Source organism: Haplochromis burtoni, unplaced genomic scaffold (genome assembly GCF_018398535.1).
Source record: "Haplochromis burtoni strain Fernald_Lab_line unplaced genomic scaffold, NCSU_Asbu1 Contig_321, whole genome shotgun sequence".
Lineage (NCBI taxonomy): Eukaryota > Metazoa > Chordata > Actinopteri > Cichliformes > Cichlidae > Haplochromis > Haplochromis burtoni.
The window spans coordinates 547,822-561,727 of record NW_024582682.1 but is presented as its reverse complement, the minus strand read 5'-3'; the positions used below and the strand labels follow the sequence as shown (position 1 = coordinate 561,727).

Genomic DNA, 13,906 nt, shown 5'->3' with positions numbered 1-13,906 from the left:
GAAGTTGGACAACAGCCACAAATGTTTGTTGGCCAGTTAAAAAAACAGAAACACAAAATCTCAGCTTGAACATTAATGTTGCAGTCAGCCAATCACGTTTCAGACTGGTGTAGGACTCAGTGGCGCCTAGATGAACCCTCTGATGAGCGCCGCGTGTTCGTGCAAACATGACAAACACGTGTTCAGCAGTGCTGCGAGGTACAGCTCAGACTATCACTGTTTTTTATTCTCCGGGATCTTTATGACGTCACAGAGCTGGCCCTTACATGGTCATCCGAGACACAGAAGCCACACCTACCTTCCGTTTATTTGTCACAGAGTGCCAATTAGAATAAAATGCTTTAAAGGGGGAGGAGCTAAAGCAGTTTCAGACAGAGGATGAGGTGAGGCGGTTAAAGAAGGATTATTACGAGGAGAGAATCATGCAAAGCTGCTCACTGATGAAACCACAGAGCTGGAAGCAGCAGAATGAGTCCAGTTCAGAGAGGCTGAGAGTTTTGATGCACAACCTTAATGTTAATGAAGCTAACGGAGTAATTCACTCTTCATTTCACGCATGACGTCCTCGCGGGTTTGTTTGGTAGAATCCAAACCGAGCACAATCCTTTTAGCGCGTCCTTATTCGGAAGTTCTTCACGTGTTTTCTGATTTGCATCCATGAATATTAGCCTGGGCTGCACAAACACACGAAGCCAGGTCATGAACGGGAGCGAGACTCTTAATTCAGCTCACATATAGGAAACAGCAGCAGCATTGATCAGAGTCGAAATCAATGCCAAAATAAAATGCATCAAAAAATGTAAAAAAAAAAGGTTTCAGGGAGGAGAAACGGGGTTAGCATTTGAATATGCACAGAGACACAGAACAAGCATTTTGTATGTGTGTGTTTATGATTTAGGTGGTGATGGGGGAGGGGGGAGGGGGGGAGGGGGTGGGGCTCAGACATCTGTCACAACAGTTCACATCGTCATTGCTTCCCTTTGTTTTACCCTTGAAGTTTTGGGAGAATGCGTTTCAGGCATATGGCGCCCAACCCCACCCTCACACACATACACACACACACATTGATATTCCGTGCAGCGTAGCAGCAGGGGGGAGCCACCAAAACCGTGCTGGCATTATCGAATTTCACTGCAAATAGGTATTTACGCCGTGCATCATCCAGTGGCAGTAAACACGTGTGCCAAACCGACGCTAAGTGCATCTGAATTAGTGTGAAGGGCCGCCGAGATAGCATCTGAGTGGGCGTTCGGCGTGTGTGTGTGTGTGTGTGTGTGTGAGTGTGCGTGTGTGAGGCTGAAATCTGGGGAGTGATTCCTAACTAGGAATGAAAATGGTTTTGGTGGGTGACAGCAGCTGTGCAGGGCGCTGAAATGCTGCGATCGCAATAGAATAAAACAATTTATGAGCTGGTCCGCCGATGACAGCGCGCTGTAACGGTATGGATGTGAAACTAACCTGATTTCTTTAACGCCTAAGCGGGTCTCGTGTTTTATCCTTCATAAAACTCTGATTTTATTCAGCCTCGCCATCCGGGACGCTTGGAAAAAATTCCATCTTTGAGCCTCGCATTTGATCGTTACTAAACATAAAAGCAGCTGTAAACATCTGGGCTTCTGTAGTCACCTGACCCTACACCACAGTTCAGACTTAGCCATAAAGGATGGACACACCACCAGGACATGTTTGTGCGATCTTTCCGCTGCTTTGGTGGAGCCAGAGGTGACCACATCTATGCAACAGGGTGCAGCTATAAGCTAAGACTAGCACTAAAATGTACCTGTGCAGTTCTTCCTGCTGTCCTGCAGAGGGCGACTCCTCTGGCTGACTGTATGGAAAATAAGCTTCCTGCTCACTTTCCTGATGACTTCATGGTCTCAGGTGCTTTCCCAGGAAGCAGGACAGGATTCAGAGCAGGGGATCGATAAGCTGATAAATTAAAATAAAAAAATCTGGTTCCTAAATGTTTGGCTGAAGCTTTTATTGGACGGATCGCTGAATCTGCTTTTTATATCCAGGCAGCGATCGAAGCTGAAGCTCCAGAACCTGCAGTTTGGTTTTGCCAACACATTTTTGTGTGAGCAAATAAATAAATCAGAAATCAGTACAAAGAGTCATAAAAGCTCATTGTTGCCATGATTTCAGGAGGAAAACCAACATGAATGGCAATGATCCTGCAGACGCGCTGTACCTGAAGCGTTGTGGGCGTGACACAGCTCGTTGGCCCCGACCTCTGCTTCCAGCGTGACCTTCTGACGTTCGGCGAGGGAGGAGCGGCTCACCACGTCTCCTCCAAACTCATTTTCTGCACAGAGGGAGGAAGGAGAACACGCATCATTAAAATCATTCCCAGAACAATCACATTCACACACAGAGCCGTGACAGGATCTGAAATTTCCTCTCCTCCTTTGACTCCGGGCTCATGAATAGTCATATAGCGTCAGCTATGCGGCGCACGCCAAAGCCAACGCTGATTTCCGCCATAACGACGGCCGCTTGTCGTGTGCGATAGGCTTGGCAACATGGGGTAATTAGCTAGATCTATCATCTGCTGCAGGAAGTGGGGACAAATATAGCTAATGATCCGTGCCTGCCTCCATGATTTCTCTCCTCGGCTCTCCATCCTCTGCTGAGCGCGAGGAAGAGGAGGCAGAGAGGGGGGTCCCCGCTCTGTCGATGGAAAAAAAAATGACCCGAGATGGAGAAAGGGAAGAAGACAGAAGAGACGGAGGTGTGAGAGAACATGTCAACCCTCCCTCTGCCTGTCAATGCTCCTCCATCCGCTGCAGCTAATTGAGAAAACGTATGGAACGAGAACAGATGAGGTGTCGATGGTGTATAGAGTGAAGGCCCCCATAGGGAGCGCAGCAGACGGCCGTAACACACACACACACACACACACACACACACACACGCACAGACGCACACACACATACACACACGCTGAAAGCAGAGTGAATCCAAACAATAGCTGCTCCCTGAGGACTAACACCCGTACACTGAGTGTGTCTGCGTTATGTAAAAGGAGTGCTGGTGCTTAAGCGGACTTTACTTTGAACCAGCAGGGGGTCTCTTTCTACCCCCCATCCACACACACACACACGCACACACACCTCTGCTTTCCATTTTCTTTGCAGCGTTTCTTCTTTGTAGTTTGAATGGTGCGTGCGGAGGCAGCGTGGGTGGGGGCTGTAAGGGGATCGCACAAACAACTTTGAAAGTGGCTATTAACAGGAAACCCTAATGTGAAACAATGGGACACTCAAACTATATTTTCACTTTACGAGCGCGGCCCCGCTGCCTTTGTTTCATGAAAAAAAACGCGTCAGAGGCTGCCGGTTCGTATTTGATTACAGCCTCCGGGGCATTTCATTCAGAAAACGTGGGAATAAAACAAAGTCGGAGCAAATTCGGACGTGGGTGGCTGCGAGAAATGTAAAACCTGCAGATAAAACAGCAGCTCGAGAGGTAAAAGAATCAATCGTGCCGTTTGCTTCCTGTTTCTGAGCACCTTTTTAGGCGAACGCTCGTCTGTCTGTCGGACGACTGTGCAAAAATGTTTTAATCTAAGAAAAGTAGCATCCAGTGAAAATGTAGAAAAAGTTCAAATGTTTAACTGTAAATTAAAGGCTGTTCTCAGTGATGGACTGAAGATGCCAAAAATGGAGGTGACTTGAGCCCAGAGAAGGTCTGAGATGATCCAACCACAGCACGAGGTCGTTAATCTGCTGCTGCACAGTTTGGAGTAAATCTACAGCGTCAGGTTTGAAAAAGCTGCACAGAAACATCAGTAATAATCAGGTCTCACCCAAAGTTTCCATTTCTGTTTAAACATTCTGATATTATCTTCACATCATCATTCAAAAGTTTCATGTTTTATTATTTTTTACCTGTTTAGCATCTTTCTGTTAAACGGGTTTGGAAAAATTCATCTGTGTTCATCTTTACTTGCAATAATATCAATAACTACAGCAGGTTAGCTCCTGTATTTGAGTTCAGCAGCAGTCACAGGACAGAGTAAACTAGAGGTGGGAATCACCATACATCCCACGATACGATATTATCACAATACTTAACGCACGATACGATATTATTGCAATTTTTAAAAATATTTTGCGATATTCAGATTCTGTACATAAAGGTAAACTTCATCAATATTCATTTTATCTAATATCAAAGTCTCGCACTCAGTCTTTCTCTCATTTCAGTCAGTTTTATTGTTGACAAACAGAACGGTTTGTATTACAGTCTAGTCCAACTTAACTGAATGCAACCATCTGGTACAATTATAGCTTTCTAAACTATGCAATTTATGAAAACTACGCAGCCCCTTCAGCAACTGAAGAATTTGAAAGTAAATTAAAAAAATATATAATTTTACATTAAATAAAAAAGTTAATTAACTTAATTAAAATAAAACATGTCTTAAATTAAAATAAGTAAACTGTCATGTTTATTGCTGCCAAAAAACAGTTAAACACATTTGGACAGTGAAGGAATGTCAGGATTCTTGCTCAGAAAAAGGATCAACATGCTCTGAGCAAAAAAACCTTTTTTGTAACAAAATATCGATTTCTGCTGTCCCTGTATCGATACATTATTAGCAAACAAAATATCACGATACTACACAGTATCGATTTTTTCCCCCACCCCTAGAGTAAACCTCTGGAGTCAAACATCTGGAGAGGGCAGCAAATAACCAACATCCACACAGCCAGCACCGTGCAAAACATTTATCAAGGTCTAAACCATGAAGAAAAAACTGTAGTTTTCTTGTAATTCACTCCACAGGAAGTCATGAGACTGGTTCAGTCGCTCTGTTGGCTAGCAAGTTTGGTCAAGAAGTTGGACCTTGGCTCAACTTCCTGGAATGTTTACCAATGAGCTTTGGTGACATACGTCCATAAATAGATACTGGGAAAGATTCTCAGAGTCCTCAAGCAAACATCACAAACTAACCCAGATCCAGATCCTGCAGGATCCAGCTCAGACACAGACACCTGCTAATCACTGCTCAGTAACATCCACATAAAATCCCAGAACTTATCTTAATCTCACAGCAGCCAAGTTATTTTCAGATGATGTCATTAAAAATGGTCCCAAATGCTCCAACAGCACAAACAGTTAGCAGGCAGCTAGCTGCTACAGCCGCCTGTGTCACCATCCACCTGTCAGTCAAAGAGGCCACGCCCCCAATAATGCAAGCTTTACATTTTAATAAAATGTAAACAGGCACCAAAAGCAGTTTCTGTATCAGGCTGTAAACATGTTTAGTTTAACATGGGAGTCTGTGGGCACGGACTGGCTGGTGGAGCCTCCGGTGGACGTCAGATGAACTGTAGGTAGTTTCATCGAGCTTAACGTGAGTAATCAGCACAGGTTTTATGTAGCGTCTCCTAACTAAGGACAAATTCATCAAGTTTTGCGAATGATTTCAAGTAAATTTCTCCTCCTTTTACCCCATTAAATACCGAAACACACACACACTCCTGGGTCTTTATAATCAGAGTGCAAGTGATGGGTCTGTCCTCTGATCAAGGTCTTCATGTGGAGGCTGATGACAAATCACAGCTCTGTGACTCCTCATCAGCACGAAGCGTGTGCGTGTGAGAAAAGAAGACCGACAAAGGTGTGTATCTGCAGCAGAAAGCGATGCAGCGTGGCTGTTGGTGGTGTCGATGTTGTTCCGGTCATGCAGTCGGTTTGCTAATCTGCACGTTTCAGCACAAGGACAGCGACAGCAGCAAAGCGGAGGAGGAATCGGCCTTCAGCTCGAATGGGAACACACACACACACACACTCTTACACACACACACACACACACACACACACACACACACACACACACACACACACACTTTACAACAGTGACAAATTCAGTGGTTCCCTGTTTTGTTACAAAGGACCGCAGAGGTGAAGAATATTGTGTCAGCGTGAATGCACACTAGACTGTGTGTGTGTGTGTGTGTTGTGTGTGTGTGTGTGTGTGTGTGTGTGTGTGTGTGTGTGTGTGTGGTAGGTGGGGACCAGTTTGTGTATTGCCTAAAGAGAAAAAGAAGAGACCATGCCTGCCCTTTTCTGGGCTTCTCTATCTATCAAAGCCACAGTACACACTGTAAATAGGCTGGAAGACTGGCTGCACACACACACACACACACACTCTCACTCACTCACTGTAATGATACCCTGTTGTATGGTGATGTACACTGCAGTATGGGAAATGGGCTGTGACACAAACTACACACATCACACCCAAAGAAATCACACCAGTCACACAGAAACACACACACATATAAGCACATATTACAGCAGAGACACATGCTTTATTCATGTGATGTGTAAGCACGCGCACGCACGCACACACACACACACACACACACACACATACACACACTCACAGCCTCTGAGAGCGACTGGGGCTGCCTGACCTACATTCTCGATATGTATACAGGCTGAGAGGAGATGAAATCTCTCTCTGTTTCTTCCTCTATGTTCTGTATTCTCTATTTCCTCACTGCTCGGACACACACACACACACACACACACACACACACACACACAACACACACACACACACACACACACACACACACAACACACTCACAGCCAGAGGAGATGAAGAAGGACTCAGGCTGCAGATGCATCCTCAGCCATTTGTGTCCTGATTCTTCATCTTTGCTGCTTTAGATAACAGAAGCTCTGCTCCTCAGAGTCACAGGTAAGACCGTCTCCTGTTGGTCACACGTCCCGCGGTGGGTGATGGAGGATCTGACGCTGCTTTTTATCACCATGATATGAAGAAATGTTCCAAAATTATGAGTCAAAAACAGAGATAATCTTTATTAAACACAATAAGTTATTTACATCTCTGCAGTTTCTTTGAGGAAATGATGCTACTGAGCTGCACGCGTCTTTGAGTCTGAGTTTATATTTTCAATAACTTTACAATATTTTTGTCTTTTGCCTTCTTGTTCTTCTTGGGGCGATCGTGGCTCAAGAGTTGGGAGTTCGCCTTGTAATCGGAAGGTTGCCGGTTCGAGCCCCGGCTTGGACAGTCTCGGTTGTTGTGTCCTTGGGCAAGATACTTCACCCGTTGCCTACTGGTGGTGGTCAGGTGGTGGCGCCAGTGTCCGGCAGCCTCGCCTCTGTCAGTGCGCCCCAGGGTGGCTGTGGCTACAATGTAGCTTGCCATCACCAGTGCGTGAATGGGTGGATGACTGGATATGTAAAGTGCTTTGGGGTCCTTAGGGACTAGTAAAGCGCTATATAAATACAGGCCATTTACCATTTGTTTTTTATTTTATATTCTTCTTGTCTTGTCAATGAGGGAAAATAAAGGATATTTCTACTCTACTCTACTCTAACTTATTCCCTCATATGTGTCCATTTCAGTAGGCTTTATGCCATGAAGGATGAGGACAGTTACCTGCCTTCATTTTAGATGTAAGCTCACCGCTGTATGTTTAGCTAATCGACTCCATCAGTCTAACTGTTTCTGTCTCTGCATTTATTCTTTTACCGAGGTGTCGTAGCTGCTGTGACCGGGCGTCCAGCTCGGTCACAGAGAGACAATTTATCTCTTTGTATAGTTTCTAATAATGAACTCAGTAATCGCTGTGAGCCCAAAGCTCAGGCAGCAGCCTGCTCTAAACACTCAGTTTATCACCGTGTTTTCTATTCTTGGAGCTCTGTGATGTCACTGAGACTTACAAACCCCACCCACCTGCTGTTCAGAGCCACTGTAGGACAGCCAATCCAAAAGAAGCTGGCTTAAAGGTGGAGGAGCTACACGGGCTTGTTTCATACAGAATGAAGGGAGCGGCTATGAAATAAAGAAGGCTTATTATGAACTGTGACTCATGCAAAGCCTTTCTAAAAGAGTGTCACCATACAAATGTGAAGCTAGAAAACAGATCACCCCTTAGTCATTACTGCAGAAGGCAAACCGCAGCGTGTCTCTAACCTGCAGGTTAAATGCACATGTAACACACAGATGAAAACAATGTAGAATTTTATGTCTCACAAGTGAAAATAAGAGCCTTTAAAACATTTTATGACCTGCCTTTTTAAAAAAATCTAATTCAATACTTTATGAGGATCCACAGGAATAAAATATTTACATCCCCCCAAAAGCAGCGCAGACACGAGCTTCTTCAGAGAAAGGTGAGACAGGGGACGACGGCATGCAGGCAGAGGGCGAGATAACTCGGTGATGAGAAGTGGAATTAACGTATGCCTGCGTACAAATATGTGTTTATTGGAGATGGGATCGGTCTGATAATGAAGCCAGCTGGCGCCTTTTCTCTTCTTCACGCCGCTCGCTGGAAATCAATGGACCGCAAACACACGGGGATAAAACCAGCAGCACGCATCTCCTCTCTGACTGAAAGGCACCCGAACCTTCTAACGCCACGTCGGCGCCGTTTGCTCATGCGGCTGTGCAGAGAGCAGATCCACCTCCGGAGCGTCTGCAGGAGCTCCCCCTCCCTCCCCTCATGCCCCGACAGCACAGAGGTTAGTAATTCAAAAGGTTCTGGTGTAAAAAAAAGACCTGATCCACTATATCCTCAAACTAAACCACCCAAACCCTCTAAATCCAGCGAGGCATTACACTGACCACACTGTCAAAACATTGATACAGCACAAACCAACAAATCCTGCGACCCTGCATCCAGCCTGCTTTAATATTACAGCGTTTCCCCAACAAATCCTGCTGCAGGTGAAGAGCAAGGACGACACGTTACACGTCTCAAACTTTTTCATCACACCTTCTCATATCCAGTCACCCCACGTAAAATCAACCAATCAGCTGATTGTTGCTATGCGATATTTAACCTTCAAAATGTGAATATTTTCAGAGACCCTCCGAGTACACAGAGGTGGGAAAAGCTGGTCAAAGTCCATGAAAACAGGCGAGCAATCAAACAGAGCAATCCCATGTTTCTCCAAACGAGCTCTGAAAACTGTCGTTTACTGAGCAGCACCACTTCACTATTTCATCCAGCAATGGGGGTGTGGCCTGGCCTGACAGCCAATGAAATCTGCCCTCTTATTGATTGTATGACTTTATGAGTCTTTATCGTCACTAAAGCACAAAGATTCAGTTCAAGTTACAAACTCATAGAAAATAAAAAAGATGAAATTTTCATGTGTTGCATCACATTTTTGGGTTTTGGGGGGATTTTGAGCCGTTGTCACTGAGAACCACAGAAATCCACTCAAGTCTGTGGAAACACATTTAAGCTTAAAAGCTCTAAAGCCAAACTCACATTTCTGATTATTCAATGGAGAAAACTTAAAGAAGTGCCTTCTGGGTAAACTCTCGGGGTTCGGATCACCACGTGGGCTCGGAGCAGAAGTGCATTCTGGGTAAACTCTCGGGGTTCGGATCACCACGTGGGCTCGGAGCAGTGGTACCGGGATCATCTTTAAACATGTTTTTCATCCCTGAGAGTTTTTCGTTGCACGGGACAATAACGGCCTCGCGAACTGTGAGGGCCCGAAGCTGAAACTGTTCATTTTATATTCACGTGAAAGTAAAATTCTGCTTCATCGGATACACCGAAAAAATTAAAACAGCATCACGCAGCATATTCGTTTACATATGAATGCCTTTTTAAAGCTGACTCGCAGCAAAAACAATGATTGTGGAAATAGCCGACACCTCCAGGATCCTTCCAGAGGCTGTTGGACTATTACAGAAATGTCCTTGTTAAAGCAGAGTGCAGGAGCGAGCTCCTCCCCCTGCCGCCCCTCTCCTCTCTAATCTTATTGAGGCTGTGAGGCTGCGGGCCTCTCACACCGGGCGCACAGGCAGAGAAAACAGACACACCTGCATCAAATCAGCACATCTCTGATTGGAGCTGTTGGCTGATCTCCTGCTACAACAGCTAGAAAATGAATCTGCCTGTCGGTCTGAATCTCTCCCACAAAATATCTTTGGACTCAGCGGTGCCGTCGGAGACTCCGAGGTTCAAGGGTGAGAGGGGCTGTCAGGCAGTGAAGTGGACTGGCTCTTTATGACTTCCCTGCACCTATCAAAGAGGAAGAGCACGCCAAGGTAAAAGCAGTTTTCTGACCCACTTTTCTCTTCAAGGACGCCAGAGATGGAACTGACCGCGCGCCTGACCTGCCGAGGCTTCGCAAACACAGGCGGCGAGCCATGCGGTGTCCACGCCGGCAGTCTGGGAGGAAAATAAAGCAATGCGGCAACGCGGCAACGCGGCAACGCGGCAACGCGCGCGCCGTGCTCGTTATTAGCTGCACCCCTCCTAAAAAGACACAAATGCACACACGCAGCTAAAAGTGCACTCCTCCATCCTCCTTCTTTGGGGAGGCGCCTCCCCTGTAAGGGCGCAGAGTGGGGGAAATAACATTGGGCGAACAGCCGCCGCAATTACCCACAGTGGGGTAATCACCAGCACAATGCAATATGGGCTGGCTGCCTGGGAGAGAGAGCGAAATACTCAGGTGAGGAAAGAAGCCAGACAGCAATCAGCCCAGCAGGACGAGTGAGAGAGGGAGAGAGAGAGGAGAGCAAAGGGCCATTCCTTTAATTTCCAAGGGAGAGCCAGGGCCTTAATTACTTGATGAGTCTCCTCTCTTTCTCTTCTTCTCTGTGGCTGTTAGAAAAAAGCAGAGAGGGAGCGCGTATAGCGGCCTATTATGGGACTGGGAAGACTCCAATCACCTCTCAGCACAGACAGCGAGCGGCGAGAACAACATAGCAGTGATGGAGGGGAGAGAGGGAGAGGTGATTTACGCCTTTAGAAGTGTTAACACCATCTCTCATCCCCGGCAGCTATAGAACACCAAGGTCGAGGAGGGAGACTTGAAACAGCCGCAGGAAAACAGGAGGCTGAGCGGCGCCTCCGCCTATAGAAAACAGCAGCGTTCACACCGGCGGAGAGGCGGAGACTCTCCCCGCGTCCCCAGGGCTCGACGACGTCTGTTACACCTGCGAAAGCAAAATAATCACAAAGCATTAACGACCCATAACGTCTGCAGACACACGGCTGCCCTCTGATCCAAACCACAGATCAGTCGGCCGTGTGGGGAGCGCTCGGTGCAGGTCGCTAGGTGAAACTGGTGCAATCACGTATTGCATGAAAACCTAATTCGCCAACTAACTGCTGAGAGATTGGGGACAAGTTGATGACTGCAGCTGGTTGTCTTTTCCTGGGTCAAACTAAATCAAAATGGCCTTAAAGGAAAAATGAAACCGCCCGCACATCACAGGCGGCACAAAGAACAATGGAGCGCTCCCACCCAACGACGAGACGTTGACACGTCCGTGAGCCGCTGTGCATCAGCAGCAACTGCTTGCTAACCCCTCACAAACATTCACTGGTCTTCAAACAGCAAATCCAAATCTGCATTTGACCCCACAGAGCGGCTGGTGGTCCCTGATAGGTCCCAAGGCCCGTGTGATTGGAGCTTAATCAGCAGATTACATTTAGATGTCTGCCTGACTAAAAGCCCAGGCTGCTGTCTCATCCAGCCAGAAACCCAGCTGACATCATTCCTCAAAACACTTCATGATAAGCTCCAGATCCATAAACGTTTTTCAGGATGGCTCCATTATCTGGTTCCTCGGTGACACGTTTCACAGTCAGGACGAGCTTTACTCAGACGTGACTCCGAGTACCTTCAGCGTTTCTTTGGCTTTTCCATGCTGCCTTCCTTCTTCTTAATCAGCCAACATGCATGCTGTTATTGGGCTCCATATCAAATCGGATGAAATGCAATCAAAGCCCACTCCCACTTAAGAAGAAGGAACAGGCTCTGGCTGTCTGCAGGCTCCCATCTGATGTGTTCACTGTTAGGTCCCGTGTACAGTTTCTCAGTCTTTCTAAGCAGTTTGCAGCCATCGGCCCGGGACACCAGCAGGTCCAAACGTCCAGGTGTGATGTCTCTTCTTAAGGCTCAGTGACTTACAGTGGTTTGTTTCAGACTTAAGAACTACATGTTATCACTAATGTTTCAGCCCATTAATTTATGCAGCAGGTGTCCTTGGGCAGTGACTGCAATCTTCATTTATTACATGTGCAGGGTAAAGAAAGGGCTTGACAATAACGGAGCAGCTTTCAGTGCTAAACCTCCAGTTAATGAAAACAAGATGAACATAAAGATCTACATCAGATGATTTACAGTCATAACCGTCAGTCAGTGTCCTAAACAGGCAGTTATATCGCCATGCATCAAGCCACTGGTGCTAAAAGTAGCACATTATTATTCTTTGACTCTGTGGGATTAAAATGTGTTACTTATACATCAAAGCTGTAGTTTAGCATCTATTTAAAGCTCAGTTTTCTGTGATGCTGCCGTACACTTCTACACTGATGACTCTCAAACATACCTGCCTTTATTGGCTACATTATTACAGTATCTGCCTGCAGGAGGTCAAATACTGGATGACAAAGAGTCACATGGCCAGAGGAGACCTCGGCGTCACGCTGGCGTGTTGGTGGCATCGGACACAAATGCATTATTTGGTTACATTTTATGACCAATTATCATTGATTTCCTGCAAACATAGCATCTGCTTTTACTTGTAGCGATAAGTTTTCCATGAACGCTCAGCAACACCTGCAGTATAAAGTGTAACGAAGCGTCCCGATCAGTTCATGAAGCGGTGCTGCACATTTGGAGCGCGGCAGCTTTGAGGTTTGTGTCTTCTGTACACTTGAACATTAAATGTGATCCATTTTTATTTAGTAATGTCACATTCTCTACAACAATGGTCCAGATTGATCGATAGGAACATCTTCCTAGCTGCACTTTGTCCTCAGAAATCTGAGCCGCGGTGTCCACCTGTCATTGGAGGCTGAATGCTTGTTTACAGGGACAGTTTATATGATCTTCCCTCAGCACACGGTCACAAAGACCACTGTGAAGACCCCGTTTGCACGATTGTGCAGTGAAATGATTTCTCTGAAGGTTAGCGATCATTTATCTGGTCAGAGGGGAGTTTAACCTGAAGCTATGCGAACCCGATGCCGGGCCGACGCTCTCCGGCACGGCTAATGAAGCAGCTCCTTTTGTGTGGCATTTCCAACCTTCGCTGCTTCTCCTCAGTCGTATCGGATCTCCGGGACTGATTGATAAGGACGCGGTGCGAGAGCAGGATGAGTGCGCTCGCCTCAGCGTTGCAGGTATACAAACACGTGGACTAAATCAGCGTGTTTGTGCGCGTTTGATTGCACCCTGGCCTCAATGCACTGATGAGCTCTATTGTTCTCTTCTGTTTTTTCCCATCTTCTACCCTCTCTCCATCCTTCCTCTGCCCTCCCACCCCCTGCCTGACTGCCAGCGTCTACCCAGAATACCAATGATGCAGTCTGCAGATAGATAGGGCTGTCTGTCACATGACCCTATATGTCCTGAGGCTTTACCCCAGGATGACAGCAGGCGTAGCGCGTGCACGCACACACTCCCACACAAAGGTACTCCCAGTAAGGCGTGCTGTATCTCAGCACAGGCACCGAAGCATGGCAGCACACACAAAATATTCAGAGCTATACACTCGCTCGGGCAAGCTAATGGGCACACACACACACCGAATCACCGCAGGGGAGAGAGGCAGAGAGAGAGCGAGCGGACACCCCGTCACCGTTCACACATGCCGTCTCTCTATCTGCCTCTCTCGCCATCACACACACAGCGCTGCAGGCGAGACAGAAAAACACTGAATATCCCCCCAATTCCATCCATCTCCACCAACACACACACAAACATCCTCCTGTGGGAAGGCACCCCACCCCTGTTTCTCACACAAACACATTCGTCACTGACAAGGCTCTACACAGTCACTGGGTATCCTGTGGCACCAAAAATAGCAGCCCCTAATAGGACGGGATAGAAACGGTCCCCTCGCTCTCTGCTCAAATCAGCTCCGCATTTCCAG

General features: G+C 46.7%; 1 protein-coding gene across 11 annotated transcripts in view; it reads right to left on the bottom strand.

The window, feature by feature from the left end:
* Positions 1–13,906, bottom strand: part of myt1lb (myelin transcription factor 1-like, b) — a 107,102-nt gene that overhangs the window by 70,746 nt on the left and 22,450 nt on the right. For 10 of the 11 annotated variants that reach the window (XM_042228396.1, XM_014340017.2, XM_014340023.2 and 7 more), the window contains exon 2: positions 2,192–2,305. The gene's annotated coding sequence lies outside the window, so the exon portion shown is untranslated. Of the gene's footprint in view, positions 1–1,780; positions 2,047–2,191; positions 2,306–13,906 lie in introns of all 11 variants that reach the window. The other variant, XM_042228397.1, reaches the window with a different exon arrangement.